This window comes from Triturus cristatus, chromosome 11 (assembly GCF_964204655.1).
Source record: "Triturus cristatus chromosome 11, aTriCri1.1, whole genome shotgun sequence".
Lineage (NCBI taxonomy): Eukaryota > Metazoa > Chordata > Amphibia > Caudata > Salamandridae > Triturus > Triturus cristatus.
In genome coordinates, this window is record NC_140594.1 from 614,193,586 (window position 1) to 614,207,791 (window position 14,206).

Sequence of the window (14,206 nt, forward strand, 5' to 3'; positions counted from 1 at the left end):
TGCCACCTGTCTCCCCATGGCCTACTGAAAACTGAGGGGGTGAAGGTGAAACATGTTAAAACAATCCTCAAATAATCAGCACCTGGGAGGGGTGTGGGGAGATTTTTTGGGGGATAACGATTGGCGGGCATGGCACACTCAGTCATCTTGGCATCAAAGGCTAGCACCCCAGGATTGGTAGACAAGACAGCATTTCCTAAACTTGTCAATCGTCTCCCACCAAGAGGCAAATATAGAGAATCCTCGTCCTTGCAGTACAAAGCAGCAGTTCCTCGCCCACTTTGTGGAAAAGAAGCCATGTACCCCTCGCCCACCCCAAAAACAAGCATTGGCAAAGCCAGTAGGTCTTCCCTATGTGAGAGTTAATTGGCTTTGGCAATGTGTTTTAACCATGTTGTATACCAGTGTGGCTGCTGTTCAGTTTTGGAGTGGGGTAAATTCAGGTGGAGTAGTGTAGTTTGGAGTGCAGTGGGCTAGATTGGAGCGAGGAGGGTTTGGGTAGATTGGATTGGTGTAGATGGGAATGGGGTGAATTGAGTATATTTGGGTAGAGTGGGGTGGATTAGAGTGTAGTGGGGTAGACTGGGGTAGATTGTAGTGAGTTAGAGCGGGGTGGGTAGATTGGAGTGTAATGGGTTGGAATTGAGTGGAGTGAAATGGGGTAGATTATAGTAGGGTTGATTGGCGTGGCATAGATTTGAGTTGATTGGGGTAGACTGAAGTGGAGTAGGTAGGAGTGGGGTAGATTGGGGTGGAGTGGAATAGATTGGGGTGGAGTGGTGTGGATTGGGGTGGGGTAGATTTTAGTGGAGTAGAGTGGGTATATTGGAGTGGTGTGGGGTAGATTGGAGTGGGGTAGGATGGGGTAGAGTGGGGTGGATTGGTGTGGGGTAGGATGGGGGGAATGTGTTAAATTGAAAACGGAGGATCTAACGGTGAAACAAGTTAAAACAACCCTCCAATGATCAGCACCGGTGGGGGGTGAAGGGGAATAACAAGAGGCGGGCATGGCTAGCCCCAGGGTTAGTAGACAGGACAGCATTTTCGAACCTTGTCAATCGTCTCCCACAATGAGGCAAATGTAGAGAGTCCTCACTCTTGCAGTAGAAAAGCAGCTGTTCCTCACCCACTTTGTAGAAAAGAAGCCCTGTCCCACTCGCCCACCCCCAAAAAAGCATTGACAAAGCAAGTAGGTCTCGCCTATGTGAGACCTATTTGGATTTGGCAATGTGTTTTAGCCATGTTGCACACCAGTGTTGCTGTTCAGCATAGCTAAAAGTTAGTTGGGTGGTGTAGAGTGAGGTGAAGTGGGGTAGTTTGAAGAGGGACAGATTGAGGTAGTTTGAAGTGTGGTAGATTGGGGTCGTTTGAAGTGGAGTCAATTGGAGTGAGGTAGACAGGGATATAGTGGAGTGGCATAGATTGTAGTGGATACAGTCAAGTAGGGTAGAGTGTTGTGGGGTAGATTGGGGTAGGGAGGGACAGATGGATGAGAGTGGTGTGGGGTAGAGTGGAGTCGGGTGGATCGGAGTGGGGTAGATTGGAGTGGAGTAGGTCGATTGGGGTGGAGTAGGTCGATTGGGGTGTGGTGGAGTAGGGTATATTTGGGTGTAGTGGGGTGGATTGGGGTGAGGTGGGTAGATTAGGGTGGTGGGGTTTGGGATAGATTGGGGAGAATTGGAGTGCAGTGGGATAGGTTACATTGGATTTGGGTAGATTGGGGTGGGTTGTTGGGTGGATTGGAGTAGGATACATTGGAGTGGTGTAGATGGGGGGGATTGGAATGGAGTGGAGTGGGTGGATTGGGCTGGAGTGGAGTGGGGTAGATTGGGTGAATTGGAGTGCAGTGGGGCATATTAGACGGATTAGGTTAGTTTGGGTTGTAGTGGGGTGGACTGTAGTGGGGTAGATTGGTGTAGATTGAGGTGGAGTAGATTAGAGTGGTGTAGATTGGGGTGGATTAGAGTGAGGTAGATTGGGGTGTAGTGGGGTAAATTGGGGTGTAGTGGAGTGGGGTAGATTGGGGTGTAGTGGAGTGGGGTAAATTGGGGTAGATTGGAAAGGGGTATATTGGAGTGGGGTAAATTGGTGTAGATTGGAGTGAAGTTGGGTGGATTGGGGGTAGGGTGGAGTCAGATAGGGTGGAGTAGGATAAGTTGGAATGAGGTAGGTTGGAGTAGAGTGGGTTAGATTAGAGCGGGGTAAATTGAGGTAGACTGGGGTGGATTGGAGTGGGACAGATTGAAGTGGTTTAGAGTGCAGTGGGTTAGAGTGGGGTGGGTAGATTGGAGTTGACTGCGTTGGAGTGAAGTAGATTGGGTAGATTGAGGTAGAGTGAAGTGGAGTGGGGTATATTGGGTGGATTGGTGTGGAGTGGGATAGATTGAAGTAGATTGGGGTGGATTGGTGTCGGGTAGGGTGGGGCAGATTGGGGTACATTTTAGTGGGGTAAATTGGAGTTGTGTGGGGTAGGATGGGGTGGAGTGGGTAGATTGGAGGTGGGGTTGATTGAGGTGATGTATAGTGGCGTTGGTAGGGGTGGATTGGAGTTGAGTGGGGTAGATTGGGGTGGCTTGGAGTGGGGTGTAGTGGAGTAGGGGCGACTGCATAGCTGCCAAGGTTTGAGACTGCTTATGTGTGACATTTTCATCATTTCCGTGCAATTATGAATAACATTTCAACGACTATGAGTGCTACTTTCTCACAAGCAAAATCAAGCATTGAAGACGAGGAAAACATATAAAACTCTTAGAAGATCTTAAAACTGCTTCAAAGAACCAGAAATGTAAGGGAGCTAACTTAGTACCTTTGTAACCTGATTGTCCGCCGCTCGCTGCTCTATAACCAGGTGAGTTGCAAAGTGGCTCCACTAGTCGCTCCCCGACCCAAAACAAGTTAGACTAGTGCACTGACGCAACTGAAAACTGATCAGACAGACTGCGTGACTGCACTGTTCTCAGTACAGGGGCAGGCAGCTCAGAATAATTATCATTGTCCGCTCATGCTGCTAAAGCACATTTTATTTATTATAGCAGCCATAGCAACTACTAGGAGATATTATAAAGGCTCACTTACTCGTGTATACGTACTTCTTTCTAGGGCAGCAAGCTGGCGCCACAGCAAGTGGCAGGTCAGTTGAAACGACGACTCGTGCCATGGACCGACTGACTCCCGTACCAACGCCTCAGGAGGCAGGAGCGGACCCACCTATAGAATGCTAATGCCACACAGTGTCAGTTGTTCTTAGTGTTACATTCTAGCCCTATGCAGGTTTAGCAGCTGAGCCAGAGCCCCCAAGCCTTGAGGGAGCAGCATGTACCACACACGCTGCCACTGCAGCTTGTATGGTCCATTATTATAGCAGTGCTCCGCCTTGACAACTGAGGAGGCGCTATAATGCATGACTTTGCATTTCATTGTGGTGATGCGGACCACCACATTGGAATGCGTTAGTTTAACACCTGATGCGTGGTAATTGGCAGGGCTGAGACTGGGGTGTAGTGGAATGGGGTAGATTTGGGTAAATTGGCATGGAGTGGGTAGATTGTAGTCGAGTAGATTATAGTGGGAGTAGCTTGGGGTAAATTGGAGTGGAGTGAGGTAGAATGGGGTAGACTGGAATGGGATCAATTGGGGCAAAGTGGAGTGTGGTAGATTGGATTGGAGTGGGGTAGATTGCTGTAGGGTAGCGTGGGGTGGGTTGGAGTGGGTAGATGGGTGCATTGGGGTAGATTGAAGTGGGCTAGACTGTGGTGGAGTGGGGTAGATTGGTGGACAGAGGTAGATTGCTGTGGCATAGATTGTGGTAGATTGGAGTGCAGTGGGGTAGATTGAAGTGGATTGGGGTAGATTGGATTGGTGTGTAGTTGAGTGTGGTAGATGGGGGTGTAGTGAAGTGGGGTGGATTGGAGTGGGGTAGACTGGCGTGTTGTGGATTGGAGTGGGGTAGATTGGGGTGGGGCAGATTGGAGTGGACTGGTGTGCATGGAGTAGATTGAGGTAGATTTTAGTGGAGTAGAGTAGGGTAGATTGGAGTGGCGTGGGGTAGATTGGGGTGGAGTGGGGCCGAGTGGGATGGAGTGGAGTGTGGTAGAATGGGTGTATTGGAGTGTGGTAGAATGGGTGTATTGGAGTGTGGTAGATTGGGTGTATTGGGGTGTGGTAGATTGGGTGTATTGGAGTGTGGTAGATTGGGTGTATTGGAGTGTGGTAAATGGGATGTAGTGAAGTTGGATATATTGGGTTTAGTGGAGTGGGATAGCAGGTGTGTAGTGTGGTAGATTGTAGTGAAGTGAGGTAGATTGGGGTGGGGTGAGGTAGATTGCAGTGCAGTGGGGTAGACTGGAGTAGAGTGGGGCAGATTGGAGTGGGGTGAATTGGATTGGGGTAGAGTGGATTGGGCTGGATTTGAGCGGGGTAGATTGGGGGTGTAGTGGGGTGGGGTAGATTAGAGTGAAGTGGGGTAAATTGGAGTGGAGTGAGGTAAATTGGCTTAGATTGAATTTGGGTGGATTGGGCTGGCTGGGGGGGTAGATTGGGGTTAATTGGAAAGCGCTTTTGGTGGAATACATATGAGAATGAGTATGTAGGCACAGATTTTAAGAGGAAAGGGAGTAGTTGCTGCACTCCACAAATCTGAAACACACATACTTTTTTAATTCTAATTTTCGCATCAACACACATCCGGTTCCATGTTAATTACATATTGCACCAATACAAAAATTTCTGTTTTGTTTTGAAAATCGGTCTAATATATAACGCAAACAATAGTCAGAGGTAACACACACGTTATTACTGCATGAACACAGATCAGTCAACATGTAAACGATCACCAGACCAAGGCCCCCCACCCCTCCTCCCTCACACCTAGAGTTGTGTACTTGTGCCAATCACTACAGGAGAAGTGTTACTCACCCTGGTGGGCACTATCCCTGCTGGCTGTTGCGAATCAGAGGTAGAACCAATGTCCAGTAGGTTTTGCCTGAGGGGACCCCAAATATCTCAGGGTCTGGATACTAAGGGCTGAGTTGTAGCGAACAGCTCACAGTTCGTGTTACAATGAATTAGGCTATTAAGCCAAGCTTTTGTTGTTGGAGTGTTTAGGCTTCCCCAATGCTTCGCTATCTCTCTTTTTGCCAGTAATAGGGCTATTGCTGTGAATCTGCCTTATTAGTGAATAATATTGTTAGCGGCGGGAAATGCACAGGCTCCAATGGAAATTCGGTGATTTGTGCTTGCAGTGCCCTTCAGAGTCTATTAAGAACAAATTGGTCCATGAAAGGAGCCTCGATGAAGCTCACCTCTTCTGCACCTGAAGACACATGTCCCTCTGGAAAGAGGTCTCTGATTGTCCCGTGAGAATACATAGCGAGTATGCATTACTCTAGCTTTTCCTGGGTGATAGGTAGGCATGGGTTATTGGCAATCAGGATCACTGGGGAATAGAGAGTACGCCCACCCGTCACACGCACCAATTTCTGCCAGGCTCAGCTAGTGGTGGACACCGTTTGGATATCCTGGGAGTCCCTAGGGAAGCCCTTTGGTAGTATTGTCTCCAGTGGGGCGGGAAGTATTAGGTCTGCCTCAGGTCGCGCATAAGGAAGCCGGGCGTCAGAATGATACCGGTAATGTGCAAAGCTACACTGAGCGACCAAGTAGTAGATTTAAAAGTTAGGGACCCCTAATCCTCCCCTCTCGTACGGCAGGGTCAACGTGTCCCAGCTAATCCTGGCCCTGCTGCCACCCCAAAAAAGCTTGATGAGGTGGGTGCGGAGAGTATGAAAGAAATTATTAGTTAGTGGGATAGGGATATTGTGAAACAAATATAAAAAACTTGGGAAGAACCACCATCTTAATGATCGCGACCAGGCAGCGAGAGGGGGGAGCTTTAGCCATCGCTCAACCTGCACCTCCAGTGTATTTAATGCGGGCCATAATTAAGTAAAACAATCTGCTCAGCCTCCCTGTGGATGTGAATTCCCAGATATTTAACTGACGTGTCGCACCATGCCAGAGGCAATCCACAATCCTGTTTGGCGTGCAAGGCGTTAATGGGAAAACTTATGATTTGCTCCAATTTATGCCGAGACCAGAGAATCCTCCAAATCGAATAATTTCTCTGACTATTGGTGCAAGAAGTGCTATGATAAAGAGCAGGGGAGAGAGCGGGCATTCCTGCCTAGTGCGTGAGTTAATTTGAGAGGTAGGGACAAGGTTCCATTTAGTTGGAGTGTGGCAGTGGGTAAAGTGTAGAGGAGAGAGGTGAGATCTATGAATCCTTTAGGCATGCCCATTTTACTCATAATGGCCAAAACAAAAAGGCCACTCTACAGAGTCGATTGCCTTTTCGGTGTAGAGCAGTGCACCTACCGCAGGTACTTCTGGCGAGATCCTATGTAACACCCCAAACAGCATGTGCAGGTTTAGGGCCGTCGACTTATGTGGGACAAAGCCTGATTGGTCCCGAGGCGTGATTTGTTCTAAAAGAAAGGCTAGCCGTATCGCAATCCTCTTTGCAAGTATTTTGTAGTCCAGGTTTAATAAAGAGAGGCCTATATGAACCACACAGCAGTGGGGCGTTTTGGGAGAAGAATAATCACAACTTCGTGTAGCGTAGGGGGAAGCACCTTATGTTCAAGTGCCTCCTGATCTACTTCAAGGAGGTATGAAGCCAGGAGAGTTTTATATGTTTTATGAAAATTGCCGATAAACCCATCTAGGCCCGGAGCAGTTGAGCCATTCACGGCATCGATAGTGCTGATAATTTCCTCCGTAGAAAAGGGCTCTGCCAAATATGATTGCATGGCTTTATTGAGCTATACCAATGCAATCTCCTCCAGGTATTTATTGCGGTCCTCCATACTATGTGTTACTCGCTACGAGTGTAAGTTGGTATAATATTCAAAATATTTGTCCTGAATGTCCGCCGTGCTCAACAGTAAATTTCCAGAATTGCTTTGGAGGCTAGTAATGTATGATTGCCCAACAGGGGGTCTCAGCAATCTCGCTAACGTGCGGCCCGGCCTCTTACCCTCCCCGTAGCGCCTGGCAATAGCGTACTTACTTAGAAAATGTGTTTCCCTCTCCACAGCCTCACGAAATTCAGCTAAAAGAGTCATCCGGCAGCCAAGAGTAGCGGGGGTGGTCCGCGCTGCCTGCTCCCAATCTAGTGAATCCTATCGTTCTCCAATATGGAAAAGCGTGCGTCTCAAGTCCTTTACGATCCCGGCATATTTGGAAATACAAATCCCCCTCAAGTAGGCTTTAAATGCCTCCCACAGCGTGGCCAGGACTTGACTGATCTCTTGTTCAATTCGAAGTATTCCACCATAGTGTCACGGAGTTTGGTACGAAATACCTCGTCCACCAATGCTTGCCTGGGTAATCTCCATTGCTTCTCACAACCCTCACATGTATCGTTAGGGTAACTGGGGAGTGGTGTGACAGCGTTCTGTGGAGGGGCTGGATTGCTTGATGCCAAATGACCTAATTAGGGGATAACAGCCAATAATCTAAGGGCGTCCAGGTATCATGCGGCCGCAGTGCCGCCACACATCCACCGAACAAAGCGTCTTGCATAGGTCTAATTGAGCACGGCTAGCCCGGGGTTTTGAGTCCAGGGTATCTGCAGTGCCATTTCGTGTAAGGTCTAGCAGGGGATTAAAGTCCCCTCCTATGCAAATATAGTCTGCCTCCAAATGCTCCATCTGGGCATGCAAGTCATTAAAACAAAAAAATTCAGCATTGTCAACGTTGGGTGCGTACACACAAATGAACGCCATGCGGTAACCCATAAGATGGCCAACAACTAATGTGTAACGCCCCTCATTATCATAATGAACTCACTAAAGTTGGAAGAGAATGTGTTTGTGTATTAATATGGCCGCACCCCTAGCGTATGTGCTAAAATTTGCAAAATACTTATATAACAGTAAATACCTCTGACACCATGGATCACAATATCACTTTGATCTCAGCAGATCTATTTATTGACTGCGAGTTGAATATAATTTCATATCTTTAGTTGATTTGGTGAACACTTTCTCAATGTGACAAACATAAATCTCCAAATATTCACTTTTTCGACAATACAGTGTGACAACAAAACACATATATATCACAAATATAAATTTCTCAGTGTGACAATGAAATAAATTTCACTTTTCCAACAAAACATTATAACGACGTACATAAATGTGCAAAATTGATACATAAATCGAAACAGTACTCAGATATCCTCTTTGTTAGATAGAGTGGCATATAAAGTCATTATTGCCTCCACGTTATATGATTGGTTTGGTCCTAGAATGTAATTAGAGAAAAATATATTTTCCCGAATTGAAGCTAGAGAGCGTTGACTAGATATTTGAGTTTGGCTCTTCCCGGGGCGTTATTGTATGGTTTTATCCCCAATATATTTTCATGTTCTGTTAGCAAATTTGCAAAATAGCAATGGGTCCCCAATGAGGACGCAAACCCCGTTGTGGTTGACTTCGGCAAGCGCGTCTCCTGCAGGAAAGCGATGTCAACTTTGTGCCTTTGCAGATCGTGCAATACCTGCTTCCCTTTATGCGCATTATTGAAGCCCCTGACGTTCCAGGTGATCAGCGTTAGCTCAAAAAACATGGCTAGCTTACTCCACATGGATATGCAGTATATTTAACTCCTTCCGTGCTCATGACGGAACCACGCCGTCATGAGCCACGGTTGCCGTGTGCTCATGACGGAGTGGTTCCGTCATGCTGCGGCCGTTGGCGGCCGCGCCGCCCACGCGGCGCTAATTCCCCGCCTGTGCGGGCGATTAGCGCTGTGGGCGGAGTCATGACGGAACCACTACGTCATGAGCACAGCCCAACCGTGGCTCATGACGGCGTGGCTCCGTCATGAGCACCGGGCCACCGCGCTGCCCCCCCGCATCCCCCAGCGCTGCGGCGGAATTTCCGCCGCAGCGAAGGGGTTAAAGGTGTCATGGTGCATGCGCCTAAATGATACATAAACAATATACAGTGGCTAAATTGGGAAATAAACATTGGCTCCCTCTTGTTCCAAACGACCCCACCCTCCACCCCCCACTCATCCCTGCTCACCCCAATGTAGGGAAATCCCCATCTAGCTAAGAGATAGAATGTAAATAGTAAACACAACAAACAGTAAAGCAGGAGTGAACCAAAATACATTCCAGTTAACATGTCAACTCCAAAGGTGATACACACTAGGGGTGTGGCTACGCCACGCCAGATACCCAACGTTGTAGCAGATCATTACGCATAGTGCTGCTCATAATTTGTCATATTTATCACAAACCAGAAATGAAAGCAGGGCCCTAATCCAGAGCTGCTGCGTCCAGACCACGTGTCTTGGACCTTGTTAGTTGCAAGGCTGCGCACAACAGTAGTCACTCAGAGGAGAATAGTTCCGCACTAGCCACTGAACCGCTGTGCGGCGGAGAGTCCCACGGCAAATCTGTTCCATGTCTGCCACGGGCCACATTGTAATCTCGACAGAACCGGACAGCCGTAGGAGAATCGAAGATGCGCGCCTTCCCTTCCACGTCAATTCGAAGTCGAGTAGGATAGATTATGCCATACTTGAGGCCCAAATTCCGGTGTGTGGCCTTGACTCCTGTGTACTTTCTTCTAGCCTGCTGAACCATGGCGGTGAAGTCCGAGAACAACAAAATCGATGATCCCTACCAGCTCAGAGGGCCCCTCTCTCTTGCAAGCCGCAACGCAGTATCTTTATTGCGGAAATTAAGAAGACGGGCTATTATTTGTCTGGGAGGGCCTCCCGGGTTAGGGCGTGGGCCCAGGGAATGGTGGGCACGCTCCACCAGGAAGGTGGCAGTAAAGGACTCTTTGCCGAATAGATCTGATAGCAGTGTTTCCACAAAGAGATCCATGCGGCCGGTGTTCGAGGACTCTGGAACCCCAAGAATTTGAACGCTGTCACACCTGCTCCTCGCCTCCAAGTCTTCATTCTTCATGGCAAAGTTTTTAAGGATTTTCTCCATATGATCCAGGCGCTTGGAAGATTAGGCAGTGCCATCCTCGAGGTAACGAAACCCTGCCCTCCACTGTGTCTAAGCGCCTCTCGTGGGTGTCAAGGCGGGCCCTCATTTCGTCCAGCCGCCTATCTACTGTATCGAACCGCCCATCCAATACCCTGACCCAGAAGGAGCACCCTCGGCCTGGGCAGCCGCTCCTCAGCCATGCCAGTACCAAAGGCAGTCAGTGGATCGTCCGGTTTGCCAAATTGTAATAACCTCTGTTTAGGGTCGTTGCGGACTATTGCGTATGGCGCAGCCCAACTAGCGCACGGCTTTAGCCCTCAGGGCAACCGGGACCAATTACCAGTAGAGGGGCCAGGTCGTGAATGATTCCCACCCGTCCCTGCGGGAGTAGCAACGAGGTGCGCGCCTCGCGCTGTCCCCGGGTGATCAGAAGAGGGGAAAAAGAGGGGGGCGGAGGAATAATCTGCAGGGCCCCCAGCACTGACCCCAGTCACCAGTATAGTGAGCTCCTACAATGCCCACAAGACACCAAATCTGCAGCACGTGTCACGTGGTAGCAAAGACTGGTCAGGCCTCCCAAGGACCAATTGGCAACGAGTGGCAGAATTACAGGCAGGGTGGGCGTAAGGCAGTATTAAAGAGGTGCGGAACCAGGACCAGTATCAAATCATGACAAACCCAGGCACAGGCAGGGCTCAGATTGCTGCAGCCACAGGCACTCTAGCTGACAGCAAGCACCGGAGCTCCCCTCATCTGTTCCTCACTCTAGGCGCCCTCCGCAGCTCCAACCCACCCAGCCGGATGGCTGGCCCCCAGGCTCACCTGCAGCCCTTCTCACCGCGGGGTCTCCGGAACGAGGGCGGGGAATCCCCCGATGCCAGCCTCTGGATTCTCCACTTCGGCAGCCCCCGCTAGCAGGTACAACGCTCCACAGAGCTCCGCTGCACGCACGCAGCCCAAAGGCGAGTCGAGCCGGACCCCTGGTGAGCGCTCGGCATGTGTCACTCAGGCCGTGTCCAGCTTGGGCTCACAGCCTCGGCGTGGTCGTGTTTTCCGCGGCCGGCAGGTGCATCGCAGCCAAGTCAGGGGGCCGTCGCCGGTCTGACTCAGCCCCCACCGCAAGTTTTCATGCCGCAGCGTCAGCGGCCTCATCTAGAGGGCAGGATGACCAATTTAGTCGAAGGATAGTGCATAGTACCGCCATGGGCACCCCTCAAACCCCCCTCCCCCAGAATACATACCCAAATAACACACACACAAACTGTTGAGTTGGGTAAAGTTTGCTGCAGGTTTATTACATATTCCAATATGTAATGGGTGGGTTATCTTGCGGGCGATCCAAGGGCAGGCAACCAACTGGGCCGCCTGATGAGCCGGGCAGCGCTGGAGCGAACCCCGCCTTTGCTGCCGTCCAGGTGATTCTTTTCCAGGGTCACGTGCCGTTGGTAACTTCTATTCACGCCCCCCCATCTCGGGGCGGTGCGTCGCATAGCAAACCCCCGGTTGTTCAGCCCCCCACAACCGCCCGCAGGACTAGCGGGGCGCCGACACGGCTTCCGGGACCCTCCCCTGAGGCTCCTCAGATTTGGCTCTGGCACTCCCTATGGTGCCCCGCAGAGGTACCCTTGGTACCGGCCTGCTTCCAGATCGCCCTGTAACTCCGCCTGCAACGAAAAAAGGAAACATTACAACGCTCTGACCCCCCCCCCACCCGACCCATATGCCGTGTAAGCGGTAGGGAGGGATGCGGCGTCTAGGCGAACAAAGAGGTCGCCCAGAGGGTGGGGGAAGGCTAAATAGCCTCCTCTTCCCCACAGGAGCCCGGAAGTGACGCGCTTGTGCGTCACTTCCAGGCGAGAGAGAGGGGAGGGAGACACCGGCCGGCGTCCCTGCCCCCTGGGAGGGGTGTCGTGGAGGGGTGACCGGTGCCCCGGCGGCACTAGGGCGCCGACCGCCTAGTGGCCCCCTGCGGGGGCCGCGGTCGGCGGCATAGTACCGCCATGGGCACCCCTCAGTCCCCCCTCCCCCAGAATACATACCCAAATAACACACACACAGACTGTTGAGTTGGGTAAAGTTTGCTGCAGGTTTATTACATATTCCAATATGTAATGGATGGGTTATCTTGCGGGCGATCCACGGGCAGGCAACCAACTGGGCCGCCTGATGAGCCGGGCAGCGCTGGTGCGAACCCCGCCTTTGCTGCCGTCCAGGTGATTCTTTTCCAGGATCACGTGCCGTTGGTAACTTCTACTCACGCCCCCCCATCTCGGGGCGGTGCGTCGCATAGCAAACCCCCGGTTGTTCAGCCCCCCACAACCGCCCGCAGGACTAGCGGGGCGCCGACACGGCTTCCGGGACCCTCCTCTGAGGCTCCTCGGATTTGGCTCAAGCACCCCCTATGGTGCCCCGCAGAGGTACCCTTGGTACCGGCCTGCTTCCAGATCGCCCTGTAACTCCGCCACAGCCCTGGAGGTGGCTCACCGTCACCGCCAGGGCCCCCCACCACACCTTGCTCTACCTGCAACCCCTCATCTCTAACACCTCGCTCAAGTCTAGGAGAAATAGATCCATGCCCACTTGCGACATGTGCACCCCATCTATATCAAAATACCCCTTCACGCTCCCCTTGATCATCTCATGTCGTATAAAACCTAAGCCTCTTTGCTCCGTGAACTTCCGCATTGCCCCATTGATACGTCTCCTAGAATGCTGTACTGCCTCCGCTGATTTGGCCCCCCGCCAGGTTCTGCGTGGGATAATCTCTGACCAGATGACTTCGCACTGCCCTAAGCGCTTGCATATCTCCCCCAGGTCTCTTTTCATGGCTAGCAGCAACAGCCTCCTTCCTAGGGTGATGAGATCATTCCCCCCAAGGTGAATCACTTAAGTGTGGGGGAGGGTGGAGCCCTGCGCGACCAGCCTCTGCTTCAGCTTGTTCCGGAGCTCAAACCATCTCATGCCGGGGAAACCCATCCACTCAACATGTGTCTGTGGAAAGTGCCGCATCCAGTTCCGGTGCAACGCCCATCGGGCCGCCCTGGAGATAAATGAATGCCCGATCACCCACACCAGTCGCCCTAGTAAAACAAGAGACACGGTTCACACTCCTGGTTATTTAATAAACAGTAAATTATCCACGCAATAAAAAGGCACTACAAATCCCTGCACACAAAAGGATTGGTCACTACTTCAGGGGCGAACATACCGTTTGTAACAGTCTGACTCCCACCGCCCCACTTTTTTCACCCTAGCGGGCGCCAAACCTACTAGGTGGGCCGCTGTGGCAGCACCAATCCTAAAAGAGTGGCTGGAGTATCTCTTCTCTGGCTGGTCCCGACCCGCCGTAGACAAGCTGGCCCTGATTATTCTCTCTATCTGGTATCTGGTCACCGGGGCCTGGTCCCTGTGTACCAGCAAATAACCCGGGACGGGGGGGGGGCGGCACCCCAAGAGCTCCTTCACCCAGTGTACTGGGCAAAACCTGGGGTCCCCAAGGGGCCAGAGAACCACATCAATCCCCCAAAGAGGTCGCCCAAAGGGTGGGGGATGGCTAAATAGCCTCCCCTTCCCCACAGGAGCCCGGAAGTGACGCGCTTGTGCGTCACTTCCAGGCGAGAGAGAGGGGAGGGAGACACCGGCCGGCGTCCCCGCCCCCCTGGGAGGGGGGCGGGGAGGGGTGACCGGTGCCCCAGCGGCACTAGGGCGCCGACCGCCTAGTGGCCCCCTGCGGGGGCCGCGGTCGGCGGCAAAGATGTCGGGTTGGCTAGCGGAGCTTCAGCGCTACACGGCCATCTAGGTCAGTAGCCTGGCCACGCTCCCCAGACACATTCTTTGTATGCGCAGATAAGAGGTACAATACATATGAGACTCAAGACACAGGTTTTAAGGAGAAATAGATTGTCTGCAGCACTGCCCGAAATTGAGGCACTTTAAAAAGCCTTATAGTATGCATTTGAAAAGGCACTGATGTGTCCAGAATGTTTATGTTGCTTAGTGGCAGCCTGATCTGAGAAATTTGACTGGACTATTTGTCTGGAAAGACAATGGGAGTCAAGTTTTGGACTAGGGTACACTTTAAAGTTAAACAGACACATACTTTGTATGCACAGAGAAGAGGCACAGCCTACAAATACATGCAGTCACACAGACTGCTTTAATATTCCGTGCCATCTGTTTGGTGCTGTCAAGGGGAAG

The 14,206-nt window shown here is 51.3% G+C and overlaps 1 protein-coding gene across 3 annotated transcripts in view; it reads left to right on the forward strand.

Moving 5' to 3' along the window:
• The window catches only part of SLC39A14 (solute carrier family 39 member 14), a 288,443-nt gene that overhangs the window by 8,633 nt on the left and 265,604 nt on the right, over positions 1-14,206 (forward strand). The window lies entirely within an intron of this gene.